The sequence below is a fragment of the Psammomys obesus genome, unplaced genomic scaffold (assembly GCF_907164565.1).
Source record: "Psammomys obesus unplaced genomic scaffold, mPsaObe1.curated_primary_1811, whole genome shotgun sequence".
NCBI lineage: Eukaryota > Metazoa > Chordata > Mammalia > Rodentia > Muridae > Psammomys > Psammomys obesus.
Genome location: NW_026596091.1, coordinates 2,992,691 through 3,009,450, shown reverse-complemented (window position 1 = coordinate 3,009,450; position 16,760 = coordinate 2,992,691). Strand labels below are relative to the sequence as shown.

The 16,760-nt window shown below is 45.5% G+C and overlaps 1 protein-coding gene across 2 annotated transcripts in view; it reads right to left on the bottom strand.

The window, feature by feature from the left end:
* Nucleotides 1–11,771, bottom strand: part of Slc41a2 (solute carrier family 41 member 2) — a 107,818-nt gene extending 96,047 nt beyond the window's left edge. The window contains exon 1 of one of the 2 annotated variants that reach the window (XM_055627890.1): nt 11,657–11,771. The gene's annotated coding sequence lies outside the window, so the exon portion shown is untranslated. Of the gene's footprint in view, nt 1–11,260; nt 11,354–11,656 lie in introns of those variants that run through there. The other variant, XM_055627893.1, reaches the window with a different exon arrangement.
* Nucleotides 11,772–16,760: the final 4,989 nt, after the last annotated feature.

Genomic DNA, 16,760 nt, shown 5'->3' with positions numbered 1-16,760 from the left:
GTCATTCCAGGTGTTCCAGATTATCCTATAGCTGGCATGTATGGCCAAGGGCACAGAGCGGCCTCTCTGATTCACAGGTGAACTCACTCTGCATTATCTCCTGTTAAGTAAAAAGTGAACAAATATTTTCTGACAACCAGATATGCACGACATAAGCTGGACTGTTTACACCTGACATGCTGAAGCGGTGCAGACCAAAGCGCCTGCTCACCCCACTCACGCATTTACACAAAGCTCTTTACCAGTAATGAGCTTTTGATACAAAATCCCACAAAGTCCTCAGGACTTGACAAAATGTGCCACCAAAAGACTAAGATAGTGAGCTTTAAAGGACAAGTAAGATTCAAAGATATTGGGGCATAGAGAGAGGACAGACAGGAGAAGCAGGGAATGGGGGTCAACAAAATAAAGTAAATGGCATCCAGATGGAAAATCCACACAGAGAAAATGGAGTCTAAGTCAGAGATGCACAGACCAAACATCAAGCGTCCATCAAGAGAAGACCTGGAAGGGGTTGAAGAGATGGCTCAGAGGTTAAGAGCACTGGCTGTTCTTCCTAAAGGTCCTGTGTTCAATTCCCAGCACCCACATGGTGGCTCACAACCATCCATAATGAGACCTGGTGTCCTCTTCTGGCATGTGGGGACATATGCAGGCAGAATGCTCTATAAATAAACACATCTGTGGGGGAGGGGAGCTGGAATTCCTAGCCAGGAGGAGAGCAGCGACACCTAAGTGCTTAAAGCATCCACCCAAGAGGAAGATGGAGGGAGCCGGTCACCATTTTAATAAATCATTTCCCTAGAGCCCACCCTCATGACTAAATTACACTGCAGTGAAAATGAGCAAGTTTGTGCATAATGTTTTCCAACGTCTGGAATTACTTTAGGATAATTACACAGGGCCAGTGAGACAGATGGCTCAGTGGATAAAGGCGCTTGCCACCAGATCTAAAGAACTGAGTTTGGTTGCCAAGACCCACATGCTATAAGGTGAAAACTGACTCCTGTTAAGTTGTCCTCAGCCTCCCCACTTGTGTACACCCGTGCACACACAACACACACACACATGCATGCACACACACATGGAAATACATTTTAAAAATCTATACACGTTAACAGTTTCAATTTAGTTCAATGAATATTTTAAAGCCATTTCTATATTAACAAAAACTGATTCTGACATTCTCGTCTAAAATATATCTCTATAAACTTACTTGCAAAACTAGCCAAGTTTCAAAACCTCAAAAATCTACTGAAATCTCTCTACTTATGAAAATTTCAAAGCTTCTTTCCAGTTATCAGAACCATATATATATATATATATATATATCAACAGAATCATTTCGTTTGTAGCTGAGATTCTCGAGTTAATTCTGTGAAGTCACAAGACTGTGACAGTAGAAACGTTCTCTAGAAACAAACTGACATCATTAAATTCTTCTCCATAAGTTCTCTGGGGCATATGGATGTTCTCATTTCACTTTAAGAGCAAAACCTCTTCTGTCAACTCAGGTGACTGGATGCACTTTAATCCATCTTATCCCTGTGTCCCAGCATCTGGAAAAAGCTGCCTTTGTCAGTAACTCAGAATGCCCGCACATTCAAACAAAGACACACAAGTGCTAGGTTCCTGTTCCTGTGGGCAACTGCTATCATTCTTCAACACTTTTAAGTAAAAATCAAGACTCACTGCTTTTATCATTGTTTGTTGTTGCTGCTGTTTTGAGTCAGGGTTCTAGGTGTACCAGGCTGGCCTGGCACTCACTTTGTAGCTGACATGATCTTGAACTTGTTATCTTCCTCCTTCCAAAAGCTGAGACTGCAGGAGAGCTCGCCATGCCTTGCCCCTTCCTCCACCATCCCTACTACTGTTTCACTGTAAGAGAGCACGTCAGTTGGCTATCTTTTATATAAGTGAATGTAGTTCTAACCCTAGCATTTCAACTGAGAAAAAACTCTAATAAAACCTTTTTGTCCACGAAACTGTAACTAGGGACAGCAGGGATGTATGTGTTATTAGAAAATATCCCCATCCCCCACTCTGTCTTTTGTTTTTCTTGCTTTACATTTGTTAGTTTAAGGTAGGGTCTTGGTAGGCAGCTCTGGCTGGTTCTACAGTTATTTGTGGGTGCATGTGCCTGCATTTGGGCATGTGTGTGTGAATGTACATATATTATGTCCTACATATGGAGGGTGGATATGTGGAGAGGTCAGGGACTACTTTCCAGGGGTGGTGCTCTCTCCGCCACAGGCTCCTGCAGAGCAGGCTCAGGTAGTCAGGCTTGGTGGCAAGAGCCTTCACTTGCTGAGCCACCTCCTGCCCCCTTTGTCTTGTGTTTATTTCTTTGAGGCAGGGTCTCCCTCCTTAGCCCAGGCTACTTCAAACTCATGACAACCGGACTCAGTCTCTCCAAGTGCTGGCATTACAGAAATGAGCCAGCACACTAGGCTCACCATGCCTTACCTCAAATAGTCGGATAATAAATGTATTACATTAATTAGTCCCTACTCTGCACCAGGCACTAACTGGCTACAAACATGCGTTTTGACCCTACTACGCACCAGATGTTATACTGGTTACCAGATGCAATTCGAAAAGGCGGGAGCAAGATCTTTCTCAGACCTTTTCATCTTAGAGCAAAAATGGAAGGCTAACTTTATGAAATGAGAGGTTCTAGTGACAAAAACAATGGGAAGATTCCTCAGATCAGATTGGAAGCAGATTTTGGAATACCCATCACGAGGCCAAAAACTCCGAAGTTTCCATGAGGGCTGAAAAGACAAAGGACCTAAAGAGATCTTCCAAAGATAGTGATCTCACCAGTCAGATCCTGATTAGATCCAATGGCATCTTATTTCCCTTAAGATGAACCCCAAATTCCTTAAGAAGGCTAACTAAATCCCAATAACAAACCTTAACCCTACAGTCTAGCAATCTCTATACATAACATATTCTTGGTTTCTACTTTATTTACATATGGAGAGATTCTCAGTGTAGCCCTGGCTGGTCTGGAACATGCTATGTAGAGGTTGATGGCCTCAAACTCACAGAGATCTGCCTGCCTATACCGCCCAAGGTTTAAAAAGTGTGTGTCACCACACCTGGCCTGCTTTACTTATTTTTCAAGACATGCTGGTCACATAATTAAGATGGCCTAGTGTGCCATGCTCTCCTTAGCTTTGGCCTTGTTTCTGTCGTTTTGTTGTTGTGTTTTTCTGAGAATGGTTCTTATGCAGCCCATCCTTTCTCACATAGCCAAGGAGGGCATTTCACTGCTGATCCTCTGGCTTCCACCCTCCATCTCCTGAGTTCTGGGATTGCAGAGTGCTAGGATTCAATCCTGGGCTTCTCCAACACTGGGCAAACACTTGCCAACTGAGCTACACCCAAGCCCTCTCCTTAGTTTTCTTATAGGTGTTTCTTCCCTTATGTTTCTGTTGTTGTTGTTCAGAGGTTTGTTTGGCTCATTTTAGCCTAAAACATGCCTGCTCAGCTCCACTCTTGACCCGGCTACCTACCATTCCACTCAGGATCTCTGCCCTTGAACTCAAGTTCCTCAGCCCTCCAAAACCAGTCCCTTCTCTACAGCACAGAGCCCTAAACACTTCAGCAATTCTCTCTAAACTACAAACTCCATGTGATCAAGGGACCATCCTCGTTCATCGCTGAAGGCCCAGAACTGCCCAACGCCTGTTACATATCAGATACTCAATAAATATTTAAAGATGAAAGCAAGCAAAACATGGACTTGAATGACTTCGGTACTTAACCACATAATGAAAGGACGCTCACATAACTTTTTATGACAGTTTAGCTATTTTCAAAAACTATGTATCATTGATTCCCTTTATAAACACTGATTAAATTCCTAGGCTAGCCTAAAAACCCCACAGTTCAGCCAATGAGAGAACGCTGCCTATTTCCCTTTCTCAATGACCACCCTTAAGCAGGAGGTAGAACCAAAGTAATGTCTCTTTGCCTGCATCTCTAGTTCTCTCAACAGGAACTTACCTAAGGCTGAGGTAGAGGATAAAGGTCAGTGTTACAAAGGGCTGGATTGATCCCTGGGTTCTCCAGGCTCTCAGCTATCTCTTTTCACACCTTTGCATGCCTGGAAGGAGACAGCAGTTTCCTTTTTACCCAACTCCCATCAGTTAAGCTCAAGAAAGACCAGTGCTTTCCTTCCTAAAGGTTTTTCAGGAAATACAATTCCATCTGAGTAGCCGGGTTTGGCGGTGGTGCACGCCTGTAATCCCAGAATTCTGGGAGGCAAAGGCAGGTGAATCTCTGTGAGGTTGAGGCCAGGTCTACAAAGTAAGTCCAGAACAGCCAAAGCTACACAGAGAAACCTTGTCTCAAAAAACATAAATAAATACAAAAAACAAAGCAAAATTCATCTGAGTAAGTACATTACACTCAGGGTTGGGAAAATAGCTTTGTGAGTAAGAGGACTCACTTCTTATACAAACAGGAGGACTTGAGTTCGAATCCCCAGCACCTAACATCAAGAAGCCAGATCTATAACCCCATCACTGTGGAGGATGGAGACAGGGTGATTACTGGGGCTTGCTACCTGTCCGCAGATACCCAGGTCCAATGAGAGACCCTCTCTGAGGAATATAAGGCAAAGAGTGACACAACAAGACACCTGCACACAACCACACAGGCATCCATGCCCTCACACCGCATACACATACACACACACACCAGGAACAAAAAATAAAAAGGGGAAGAGGAAACCAAGTGGGGATGTAATCTCAGTTTCCCAATCTGGCTTTACCAGAAATACATTCTAGAGTATTTTACTATCATTTAAGTCTCACTGACTTCTTCAGTCCAATCTCAATTTTGTTCTCTAGATGTGATGGTAAACTCAGGAACCTTATGCCCAGGGACCCTGCCATCCCTTCTTGATCACAGCTGTTGCTGCTGCTGCAGAGCTGCTGTCAAACCCAGGGCCTTGCACCTGCTCCTCCAGCCTGGGACCAAGCTATCCTGCTCTGTACTGTCAGGCCTACTCTCAATTTTACTAGGCTCTGGAGAGAGAAGGGGGCAATTAGCATGTTGAAAACCTCACCATGAGTAAAAGTAGACCTAGACTTCCCTCTGGGTCTTAGGAGAAGTCTTCAGGGAGAAGCAAGGCGAGACAAACAACAGAGGAACTGGGCCAGGCATGGCAGCACACACCTTTAACCCTGACACTAGGAAGGCAGAGGCAAGTGGCTGTGAGAATGAGATCCCCATGGTCCCAGCCAGCCAGGGTTACAGTGAGACTCTGTCTCAAAAAGAAGGCTCATCTTCTGTGGTATCTCCAAGGCAGTCAGCTGTGTCGAGAAGGAGCTGAATATCCCCTTCCCCGACACCGGCTATTAGCTTCCTGAAGCGGACCATGAAATGCAAACTTTGTACATTTTATGAGAGAAGCACAAGGCCACAGATGTAACTGCTCATTCTCTAGGTGAAGAGTGGAAGGGTTATGTGGTCCGAATCAGTGGTGGGAACAGCAAGGTTTTCCCACCCAGGGCAGAACGTGCCTGGTGTTCAAGTCTTGTTACAGACCAAGGAGAGGCAGGAAGAGAAAGCACAAGTATGCTCAAGGATGCATGGTGATGCCCATCTGAGTGTTCTCAACTTGGTTATTGCAAAAAGAGGAGAGTTTTCCTGAAGTGCAACTTGGCAGTTGGGGCTCATGAGCCGACAAGATCGGAAGGCTTTTCAGCCTCTCTGAGGAAGATGACACCTGCCAATATGGTATCAGAAAGTCCTTAAACAAAGACGGAAGGAAGCCCAGGACCAAAGCCCAAACATTCAGCCTCATCACTCCACATGTCCTGTAACACAAATGCTGACGAGTTGCCCGAAAGAAGTAACACACCGGGCTGGAGAGATGGCTCAGAGGTTAAGTGCACTGGCTGCTCTTCCAGAGGTCCCAAGTTCAATTCCCAGCAACCACATGGTGGCTCATAACCAACTATAACGAGATCTGGTGCCCTCTTCTGGTGTGCAGGTGTACACGCAGGCAGAACATTTATATATAAAAAATAAATAAACCTTAAGAAAGAAAGAATAAAAAAAGAGAGGATACAGAATATGCTATACTTATGGCCAAGAGAATGAAGGAAACCAAAGAAAAGTGTTACAAACAAGTTGCCAAGAGAATCAGGCTGTTCTCAATGAGAACTTCTACTTCTGAGTCCAGTCAAAAATAAGTCTTTAAGAATACATACATACATATAAATACATACATACACATATGTACATAGATTAAAAGAGTAGCAAATAATGATCAAACCTTGAGAAAAAAAGAACAAGGAAGGGAAGGTTTTCCTACTTTTCCTACTCAGACTTTTTTGAGCAAAATCTCTGTTCTTATACACTATTCCCTTCCACTTATTTCTCACTCTTGCTTTTCTCTTCATCTTCTAACCCACACGTTCAGAAATATAACAAGTTTAGTAAATCTCTAGAACATTCTTTCTTTTTAATTTTCTTTCATTATGTTTTGTTTTCACAATCTCATGTCTCTGCTTCCCAATTACTGGGATCAAAGGTTTGCACCACCAAGCTTGGCTAAAACATTCCTCAATACTATACCTACCTGTCCTGTCCTTCCTTAACTCAAACTTCCTCTTTCCTTAGCAGCTGATCAGGAAGAAAGGAACATCAAAACTAAAATAGAGGGAGCTGGAGAGACAGCTCGGTGGTTAAGTGCTCTTCCTGAGGACCCATGTGGCAGCTCATAATCACCACAATCATCATCACATTGATATAGGCACCAGGCATGTTTGTGGTGCAAACATATGTGCAGGTAAAACATCCATAAACATAAAAGTAAGTTTAAAAATTAAAAACTCAGCCAGGTGCAGTGGTGCAATCCTGAAATCCCAGCACTCTAAGAGGTGAAGCAGTTGGATCTCTGTGAGTTCGAGGTCAGCCTGGTTTACAAAGTGAGTCCAGGACAGACAAGGCTACACTCTGTCTTGAAAAATCAAAAAATCAAAATAAAGCTAGATAGTTTTAGCCATTTCCATATATATATACCTATATACACATATACAAAATACATGCATACAGAGATAATCTATGTATTTGAAAGGTAAATAAGGTTAACTACAGTAGTTTCACAGAGGTAAGGGGTCCCTAGAAATCCACTACATAAACCAGGCACGAACATCCAGACCATCATTTTCCAGGGATTAAGGTGTGAAAAGTGGTACACAACTTTAATCCCAGCACTAGGAAGGCAAAAACAGGCGGCTCTCTGGGAGTTCAAGACCAGCGTAGAGAGTGCCAGGACAGCCAGGGCTACATGAGAGACTCTGTCCCCAGACCTGTCAGTCTTCACTGCCACCTGTCTCTAGAACTTTTACTTGCTTGCTTCAGTTGTTTTCTTGGAGGCTTACTGTCTCCTTCTGCTAACCTAGGCATAGTCCTGGAAGCTAGAAGCTCCCATACAATCTAACCTAGGCCTAGAATGTTTTTCAGCCTCTGAGACTTACTGCTTATTAAGTTCACCCTTTCTTGTTCTTTCTGAGCTCTAGGCTGGCTGGTTCAACTCAGCTGTTCTGGCTCAGACTCCTCTCCCAGCTGACTTATTCAGTCTGGCTTCCCTCAGCTTCTGAGTTGCTTTGCTTGCCCTCAAACTAACTCCAGCAATCTTCTAATCTTCTGGCTCCTTCGCATTCTCTGGCTCATTCAGTCTTCACCTGAGTTTTCTCTCTGCAACCTATCTCTCCATTGCTATCCTGGTAAAAACTGCCTCTTCTCTGCATTGCCCCTCAACTAGCTTCCCTTTCCCCTCTCTTCTCATGAGAGTTGGGCAGATCCTAGTCTGTTAAATCTCTCTTCAATTGGTCATTTTTTTTTTTCTGCCACTCAATTAGCCATCAGTTTCAAATATGGGTGCTTCTTTCTACAAACTAACTTTACCTTCATTGTTTAGGATTAAAGGCGTCTCCCACCATATCTGGACCTAAGCTGCTCTTTACCTGAACCTTGCTCTGTCCTGAAACTCAGATCTGTTTCCCTCTGTCTCCTGGATTAAAGGCATGTTTGTATTCCAGCCAGATCACACAGACCTAGAAGGTCTTTGGATGTGATCTCTTACCAGAGCAGCCATGTTCGGAATTAAAATTCCTCTCCACAGAAACCCTGGTTTGGGGTGATTTTCTTTGTGACAGTTTCACTGGGTAGCCCTGGCTGGCCTTAAACCCACAGAGATCCAATACTGCAATTACAGGTCTGTACCACCATGCCCAGTTTACACACACCTTTCTCAACAAGTGGTACTACCGCTGCAGGGAGCAGAGGGGGTGCGTGAGAACAATCAATAATAGATCGATGGTTATACTTTTGCTGCTTCTTAAGCATCTTAGGTAAATCAAAGCAAAGACACACTGAGGTTACAAATCGATGGTGTCAGCTGATTTCTAGTAAAGGCAGTGAGGCATAAGAATGGTTAAAGATTATGTGCTTTATAATTTATAGGTTGAGGAGCAGGGCTAAGCTATTCCTCACACACTTTTCATCAGTTGTTCTCCAGGATTTCTCCTTGGAACTCTTTAACCTTCTTTTAAATTTGATAGTATATGTTTAAACAGTAACAGAGTCCTTGCTTGACCAAACTATTCAGTTCTCTGAGCCTTCTCTTAGGACCAGCCATACCTGTTACAAATTTAATCTTTAAGCCTGGCATGGTGGTACACACCTGTAATTCCAGCACTCAGTGAGGTAGAGGCAGGGGGATCTCTGAGTTTGAGGCCAGCCTGGTCTACAAAGTGACTCCAAGACTACTTAGAGAAGAGAAACCCTGCTTGAAACAAACAAAGTTCATCTTTAGTAAGGAACCTCGCAAAGCCAGGTTAGTTAGAAGCCCCTCCCCAGGTATGTGACTGAAGCAGGTCTATATCCTTCACCCTGGTGTCCCAGAGCCCAGGCCTGTCTTCAGCAGGAATCCTGTCAAGATGATTTACCCAGAATCCCCCTCTCTAGGGATGTTTCCTCTTAGCACTTTTCTATCCACTGCCCCTGCCCCTCACCTAAAAATTCCTGCCCCTCCACACCATACTCGGGGTTAACTGCAGCCTCTCTCCCCAGTGCCAATCCCTCCGTCATGTCCTTACACTGCTAGAATGGTCTTGAATGAAGTGTTTCTCCACCATGCAAGTTTCATTAAATATTTTTTTTTTCCTTAGTAGCAATGGAAAAAAAAAAAAAAAAAAAAAAAAAGAACTGGAGTTCAGAGAAATGTCATCTCTTTTAGTAATTTTTGAAAGAGAGACCTGAGGCTGGATTTGCAAACACTGAGAAAATCAACCATGCAGAAAGCACACAGCAGCATTTGTTCAGTTCCAGGTGGCTCCTAACTCAGCTCCAGCAAAATGTTTTTCACTGGGCAAGCCAGTGCACACCTGCAGTCCCAGTACTGGGCAAGCAGAGGCAGGAGGATGGCTGCAAGCTGCCAGCCTGGTCTACGCAGGGAGTTCCAGGCCAGCCGGGGCTACAGAATGAGAGGGACTGTACTCTAGGATCCACATATATTGCAGCTGCAAACAGAAGGAGGAAAGCCCTTTCACTGTACTGTTTGAGTAAAATAGTTAACATTCAACAGAAATTACTTGCAGTTAATGACAAGTGAATCTTTTCAAACTAACAAAGAATATACTAAAACAGCAACTAAAGTCTCATCAGGACCCAGGACCATACCTCCTGTTACTTTTCTCAATAAAGCCAACAAATAAAAAATAAAAATAAGCCAGGTGTGGTGGCGCACACCTGTAATCCCAGCACTCAGGGAGGCAGAGACAGGCAAATCTCTTGAGTTGGAGGCCAGCCTGATATACAACGCAAGTCCAAGACAGCCAAGGCTACACAGAGAAACCCTGTCTTGAAAAAAAACAAAAACAAACAAGCAAAATAAAATAAAACTAAAGAAAATAAAATGCCCAGGAATGACCAGGTAAAAGATAAAGTGTTCTCAAAGATTCAAATGCAACTTAATCAAATTTTACCCATGTTGGACCAATACCAATTCAAAATACAGACTTTTGCTTATACATGAATAATAAACTCAGCAACAACAATAACAAAAAGCAAATAAAATAGCAAAAATAGGGGCCAAGGATCTAAACAGACATTTCTCCAAAACAGACACATACATAGCCAATAAGCATAGGAAAGACTTTTTATTCCTGGTCTAAATGCAGCTTAAAACTAGGAAAAGATACCGTCTCATCCACTAGGGTGGCTAAAAACAGTAAATAATAATAACAACAAGTATTGGTGATTTAGGAAATTGCAGCCCACATAAACTATTTGGTGGGAATATAAAATGCAACAACAACTTTGACTAAAATCTGAAAGTTTCTCAAAAATGTTAAGCCATGAGCAGTTCCACACCTAGGTATGTGTTCCGGGGCACTGAAAACGTACATCCATGAATGTTCTAACAGCATTATATCCAATGGCTAAAAAGTGGAAAACAATGAAATTTTGTTAACTGGTGAATGAATGCGGTAGTGACACACCAAATACCTATTCATTCAGCTGTAAGAAAGTACAGAACAGACACACGAAATAATACATGAATGAGCATTGAAAACATTAAGCTATGTGAAGGAAGCCAGACAAACACACAAACACACACACACACACACACACACACATTGGCGGGGTGTGGCACAGGCCTGCGTGATCTCATCACTTGGGAAGTTGAGGCAAGAAGGCCATGAATTCAAATTAGCCGGAATTACACAAGCTCCCTAAGGGAAGAGCCAAAATCTTGTCTTTAAATGGAGGAGGTGGGGAACCACAAATATTGTATGATTCCATTAGTGTCCACAAAGGGTAAATGCATAGAACAGAAAGATCAGTGGCTTCCAATGGGTTGAGCCAGAAGAGGAGTGGGTAGCAACTAACAGGCTCAGGGTTTCTTTTGGAGAGTACAAAAAATGATCTGGATAGTGGTGACAATTACAAGACCTGATGAATATGCGAAAAGCCACATTTTGGAGGGATAAGTATCACGTATGCTGAACGACTTATCAGTCATCAACTGTCCATTTACAAAAAGATGACACCGGTATACTATAGCTAAGAATGTAATCTAACACACACCAGCTCTCGCCATAAATGGGCTTCTTAAATCGAGACCTCCTGTACATTCATAAAGCCAAGAACTGGGTGGCGACGCTGCTGAGCGGCGAAGCCGGCTCCAGGGGTGCGCAGCCCGCCTCGCAGCATCTGCATCCGAGCTCACCTTCCTCCATCCCTGGCGCGCGCCCCCTGGCCACCGCTTCCGGAGCGGGACGCGGAGCCCCAGCGCGGCGGCGGGCGGCCTCGGGTCCCGCCGGCCCAGGCTCCAGCGCCCTCCCACCCCTAGCCGGTCTCGGTCCGCGGCCAGCCCAGCGCGGCGATGCCCCGGGGTCCGTGAGCCCGGCCCAGAGCGCCGCGCCTCCCCGCCGCCGCTGACAGCCGCCCGACGCCCGCGGCCACTCGCGCCCCGCCCCGCCCCGCGCACGCGCGCAGTCGGCCGGGCCCGAGCGCGGGTGATGTGGCCGCCCCGAGGCTACCCGGATCCTGGCCGCGCCCGGGCGGCCGCTCGGGCTCCGCCTGGCCGGCTTAGCTCAGGCTGGCCCGCGCATCCTCCACTCACCGCTCCGTCAGCCCCGGGCCCGGCGGGGTCCCGCTCGCGTTCCCCACGGACCGGACTGAAACCGCGGACGTGGGAGTCGTTGCGCGCTTCGCGGAGACCAAAGGACAGGGAGGAGACGTGCGGGCAGCGCGTCACGCCCTCCTGGCGCCTGACGGGGTCAGAGCCAAATGCACCGGCGCTGCCCAGCCTTGTGTTTCAGTTTGCCCAAGCTCGAGTCTGGGAGTGGAGCCAGAATTTGCCCAGGAAAACTGGGGGCTTCAGTGACTTGTTTGCTAGGCACCTGCTATATGGGATTGAGCTAGTGGGACTCCACCACTTCTCCCCGTTTGGTCCTCAGACTACTCTTTTGGCTCAAACCAAAGTTTTCACCGCAGGGACAGCTGTGATTTGGGAGCTTTTCAGGTGGACACACACGCTTCCATTCCGGCTGGGCCTGGTGGAGCCTGTCTTTAATCTCAGAGGCAGGAGGTTCTCAATGAGTTCGAGACCAACCTCTACTTAGCAAGTTCCAGGAAAGCCAGGACAGTATGTGGGGGACTGGCCTTAAACTCAGTTTTGTTTTACTTTTCTCTTTTTCAAGACAGGGTTTCTCTGTGTAGCCTTGGCTAGATGCTTTGTAGACCAGGCTGGCCTCGAACTCACAGAGATCCAACTGCTTCTGCCTCCCTGAGCTCTGGGATTATAGGCATCCTCCACCAGTCCCTGCTCCAGTTTCGTTTTTTGAGACAGCCTCACTGTGTAGCTCTGGCTGGGCTGGAACTTGATATGTAGACCAAGCTGTCCTTGAACTCACAGAGATCTGCCTGCTCAGCCTCTCAATGCTTGGATTAAAGGCCTGCACCACCATTCTCTAACCTGGCTTCAAATCCCTCCTATTCTGAAATTACAGGTGTGTACTGTTGTGTCCAGCCCTACAACACTTTTGTTCTTTTTGTTTCTCTGTGTAGCCTTGGCTGTCCTAGAACTCTCTCTAGACCAGGCAGACCTCAAACTCAGAGATCCACCTGCCCCTGCCTCCTGAGTGCAGGGATTAAAGGTATGTGCCACAACTGCCCTGCTCCTAGAACACATTTTAAAAGGGGGGTGTTTTTTGTGAGGCCGGGGAGATGATTAGCAGTTAAAAACAGGTACTGCTCCCCCACACACGCACACACATACATCTGAGACTCCAGCTCCTCTGGGTCCAAGGCCTCCACAGGAAGCATCTGCATTCATGAGCACATACCCAATCCCGACACACATATACAGTAATTCAAAATAAAATTTTAAATCTTTAAAGGGTTCTTAAATACCTTTAGGATTGAAAGCATTATTATGAAGAATGCAGGTGCTGAATAAAAATTATAGGAAGTTGTTTTGTTTTGTTTTGTTTTGTTTTGTTTGGGTTTGGTTTGTTTTGGTTTGGTTTAGGGTTCTGTACCACTAACTGAAACTGCTCCACCTTCCCAGAAACAGCTGTTTGAATTGCTTGATGTTGAAGCAGCTTCTGCCTTAATCTACACACACACACACACACACACACACACACACACACAATTTTGTGCAATTAAGTATGGCCCAATTTTACAATCAGAAGAAAAAGCCAATTAAAACCCTTCAGCTAACTGGTGTAATTTTGTCCTTTGACACGGGAAAGCAGAGATTCTATGACACTGCCAGATGTCTTTGTTTTGCTTTACCTGCTGCCTTAGTTAAGGTTTTGTGGCTGTGAAGACTGTGAAGGAACCCCTTGACCACGGCAACTCTCACAAAGGAAACCATTTCATTGGATCTGGCTTACAGTTTCTGAGGTTTAGTCTGTAATCATGGTGGGGAGCATGCACGCAGGAGATGTGCTGGAGGAGCGGAGGACCCGAGAGTTCTACGTGGCACATCTGAGATTCAAAGCCTGCCGTCCACCAGCACAGGTCCTCAAACAATGCCACACCTACTACAACAAGGCCACACCCCATAATGGTGCGGGGGGTGGGGGGTGGGCTTTTTATTCCAACCACCACAACTACATCCTTCTAGAAAGTAATTAGCTGCTCCAAAAACTCTAACAGGTAAATAATGGAGCATCTTAAAATTTCCGCTCAAAAACACCCATCTGGAGCTGGTGTGGTGGGACATACCTTAATCTACTCAGGAGGTAGAAGCAGGTGCACCTCAAGTCCAGCCTGGTCTACAAAGTGAGTTCCAGGACAGAAACCCAGAAACCCTGTCTCAAAAACAAAAACAAAACAAGCGCTCATCAGAACCTGACCTCTGCTGTTTTCCTGAGACAGCTGGAGGTTTCAAGCGCCCCACATCTCAGCCAGTTGGCTGTGGAAGGGAGCTTTCTGCTTATACCCTTGCTCCTGTATGCCACAGTGTGCTGTGGATTTTTAAAGTGTGTTGAGCTTCAGCTTGAAACTCAGACATAAACTGAGTTTTCATTCCTGAAAATAACTCACCGAACTTCCTCAGGTCCCCACGCTCACAGGCAGCAGGAATCACTGTCCTGTCTCATCTCTTACCTAACTAACTGCTGGCAACTTCGAATGTGAAGCAAGTGGCTTAGAGCTGAAGCTAGGCAGGCAGTGATCGTGGCCGGGATGATGGCTGCAGGTGCCGAACGCCAGACAAAGGGCCCTGTCATCTATGCTGAAAAAGAGCTCTCCTTGAAGAAATGACATTTAATCTGAGCCCGATGAGTGAAAAGTTGGACGGACAACAAAGAGGTAAGTATGAGATACTGTTGGTTAGGGAACACAGATTTGTTACCTTAAACGACATGGTCCAGCCTGGAAGAGATACATAAATTTCTGTACTCATCAAGGAACGGAAATTCACGAAGCAGTACATTTACCAATAAATGTGCAGCATCAGAGATGGGCTCCAGCCCAGCAGGCAAACCTTTCAGACCTTACCCAAAGCCTGTTCATTTGTAGAATCACTGTCCAGAAGTCTAGAGTTTGGCTCAGCTTAGTGCTAGATTATAAGAAGTTGTGTGCACACACACACACACACACACACACACACGGACACATCCATAGTGACATACAGAGCAGAAGCATGCAGTGTTTGTCTCGTTCTGCTTTATTGTGTCTTAATACAATGATTGCTAGTTACAGTCATCTTCCTGCAAATGTCAAGATTTAGTTCTTCATAGTTCTGTACTGTGTGTGCCCCTGCACTTTGCAGCCTATTGTGTGAGGCCGGGTCTCTGATTAAGCCTGAAGTTTGCTGTTTCCAATAGCCTGGTATGCTTGCTAGTGTTGTTCTGTTTTTGTCAGCTTGACATAAGCTATGGTCATCTGAGAAGAGGGAACCTCAACTGAAAAAACGACTCCATCAGATTTAGGCAAATCTGCAGGGCATTTTCTTGACTAGTGATTGACATTGGAGGGCTCCGCCCACTGTGTGAGGTGCTTCCCCCCCCCCAAGCAGGTGGTCCTGGGATATGAAAGGAGGCGAGCAAGCGGGGGGGGGGGGGGGGGGGGGGGGGGGGAGGAAGCAGGGTTCTTAATGTTTCTGCTTCAGTTCCAGCCTCTGGGTCAGGAGCCTGGCTTGAGTTTTCCTCAGCGATGGGTGTGGCTGAGAAGATGTGTAAACCTAATGCCTTCCTCCCCAAGCTGCTTTAGTCCACTTTTTTTTCTCACAGCAATAGAAAGTAAATTAGTATGCCTAGTTATTAATCAGGGAGGTCTCTAGTTATTTCTGCCCTCCCTGCTACCCAGGAGCTGGAGCACGCAGGTATGGCTGCCTGGCTTTTATGTGGGTGCTGAGGATTTCAACATGTGCGGTTTTGTTGGTTGGTTGGTTGGTTTGGTTTTTTGGTTTTTGCTTTTTGGTTTTTTGTTTTGTTTTGTTTCTTCATTCACAATAAGCACACTTACCTGCTGAGCCATCCTCTACGCCCCTTGCTTTGTCTTTTTGAGACAGAGTCTCTATAGATATTGCTAATACTAGGCTGGCTTTAAACTTGTGGCAATTCTCCTGCCTCAACCTCGAAAATACTGGGATCACAGATGAAGACTACCTGTGTCTGGCTTCTGAAAAGTTTGGTAATCAGGGAGTGTTAGGTGAGAAAAAGAGTTAAGATCAAGACCGTCGTGGTGGGGCACACCTTTAGTCCCAGCACCCAGGGAGGTAGAGGTAGTAGGCAGAGCTATGTGAGTTCAAGGCCAGCCTGGTTTACAAAGCCAGTCCAGAACAGCCAAGGCTAACAAAGAGAACCCCTGTCAAAAAAAAAAAAAAAAAAAAAAAGAGTTAACATCATTGGCTATTGAGAGGGTTAAGACATCTCAAAGCTAAGCCTGGCTTTTGACTTACAATGTTGCTTTTCTTCAGAATCACAAAGTTCTAACCAGCCAAGGCTGAGCCCTCTGCAGGAATGTTGCTACAGAGGTAGCTTCCTCAGAGGGCTTTTGTTCACCAGGGAGTCAGACTGGGACTATTTGAGCTGCTTGGGGAGAGCGAAGTTTGATGTCACTAAAGTCAAAATATTGACCATGCATTTGGATAATGAGCCTGGGATGGACAGTCTTCATGACACTAGTGAGTGACCACCTTCTGGGCTCAACTCCCTAGAGATGTGGACTGAGATGAAGACAAATGCAAGCTTTAAGCTGGCAGGTAATGAGGCTTATATGTGAAGGCATGACTTTAGAGAGAGCCTGAGTGGAAGCAAGTGAGCACTGAGACACACTGTGTAAGCTCTTTGGAGGGAATCACTTTGTCCACCCCTTAAAGATGCGTTATAATTCAGGAGGAAGCTGGTGGTTTTTTAAATAAATCTTTTTAAAGATTATTTTACATGAGTGCTCTCTCTGCATGTACAGCTGCACGCCAGAAGATGGCAACAAAGCCCAGTATAGATGGTTGTGAGCCACCATGCGATTGCTGGGAGTTGAATTCAGGACCTCAGGAAGAGCAGACCATGCTCTTAACCACTGAGCCATCTCTCCAGCCCAGAAGCTGATGATTAAACCTTACTTGAAGACAGACTCTTGAGCATCCCTCTCAGATGTCTGTGGATTGCTCTGATATCCACTGAGACGTGAGCACTATGGTGTGTAGCTGGGGAAACAGCTCAGTTGTTCCAGTGATTCGCTCACAAGTGTCAGGACCTGAGACTGGG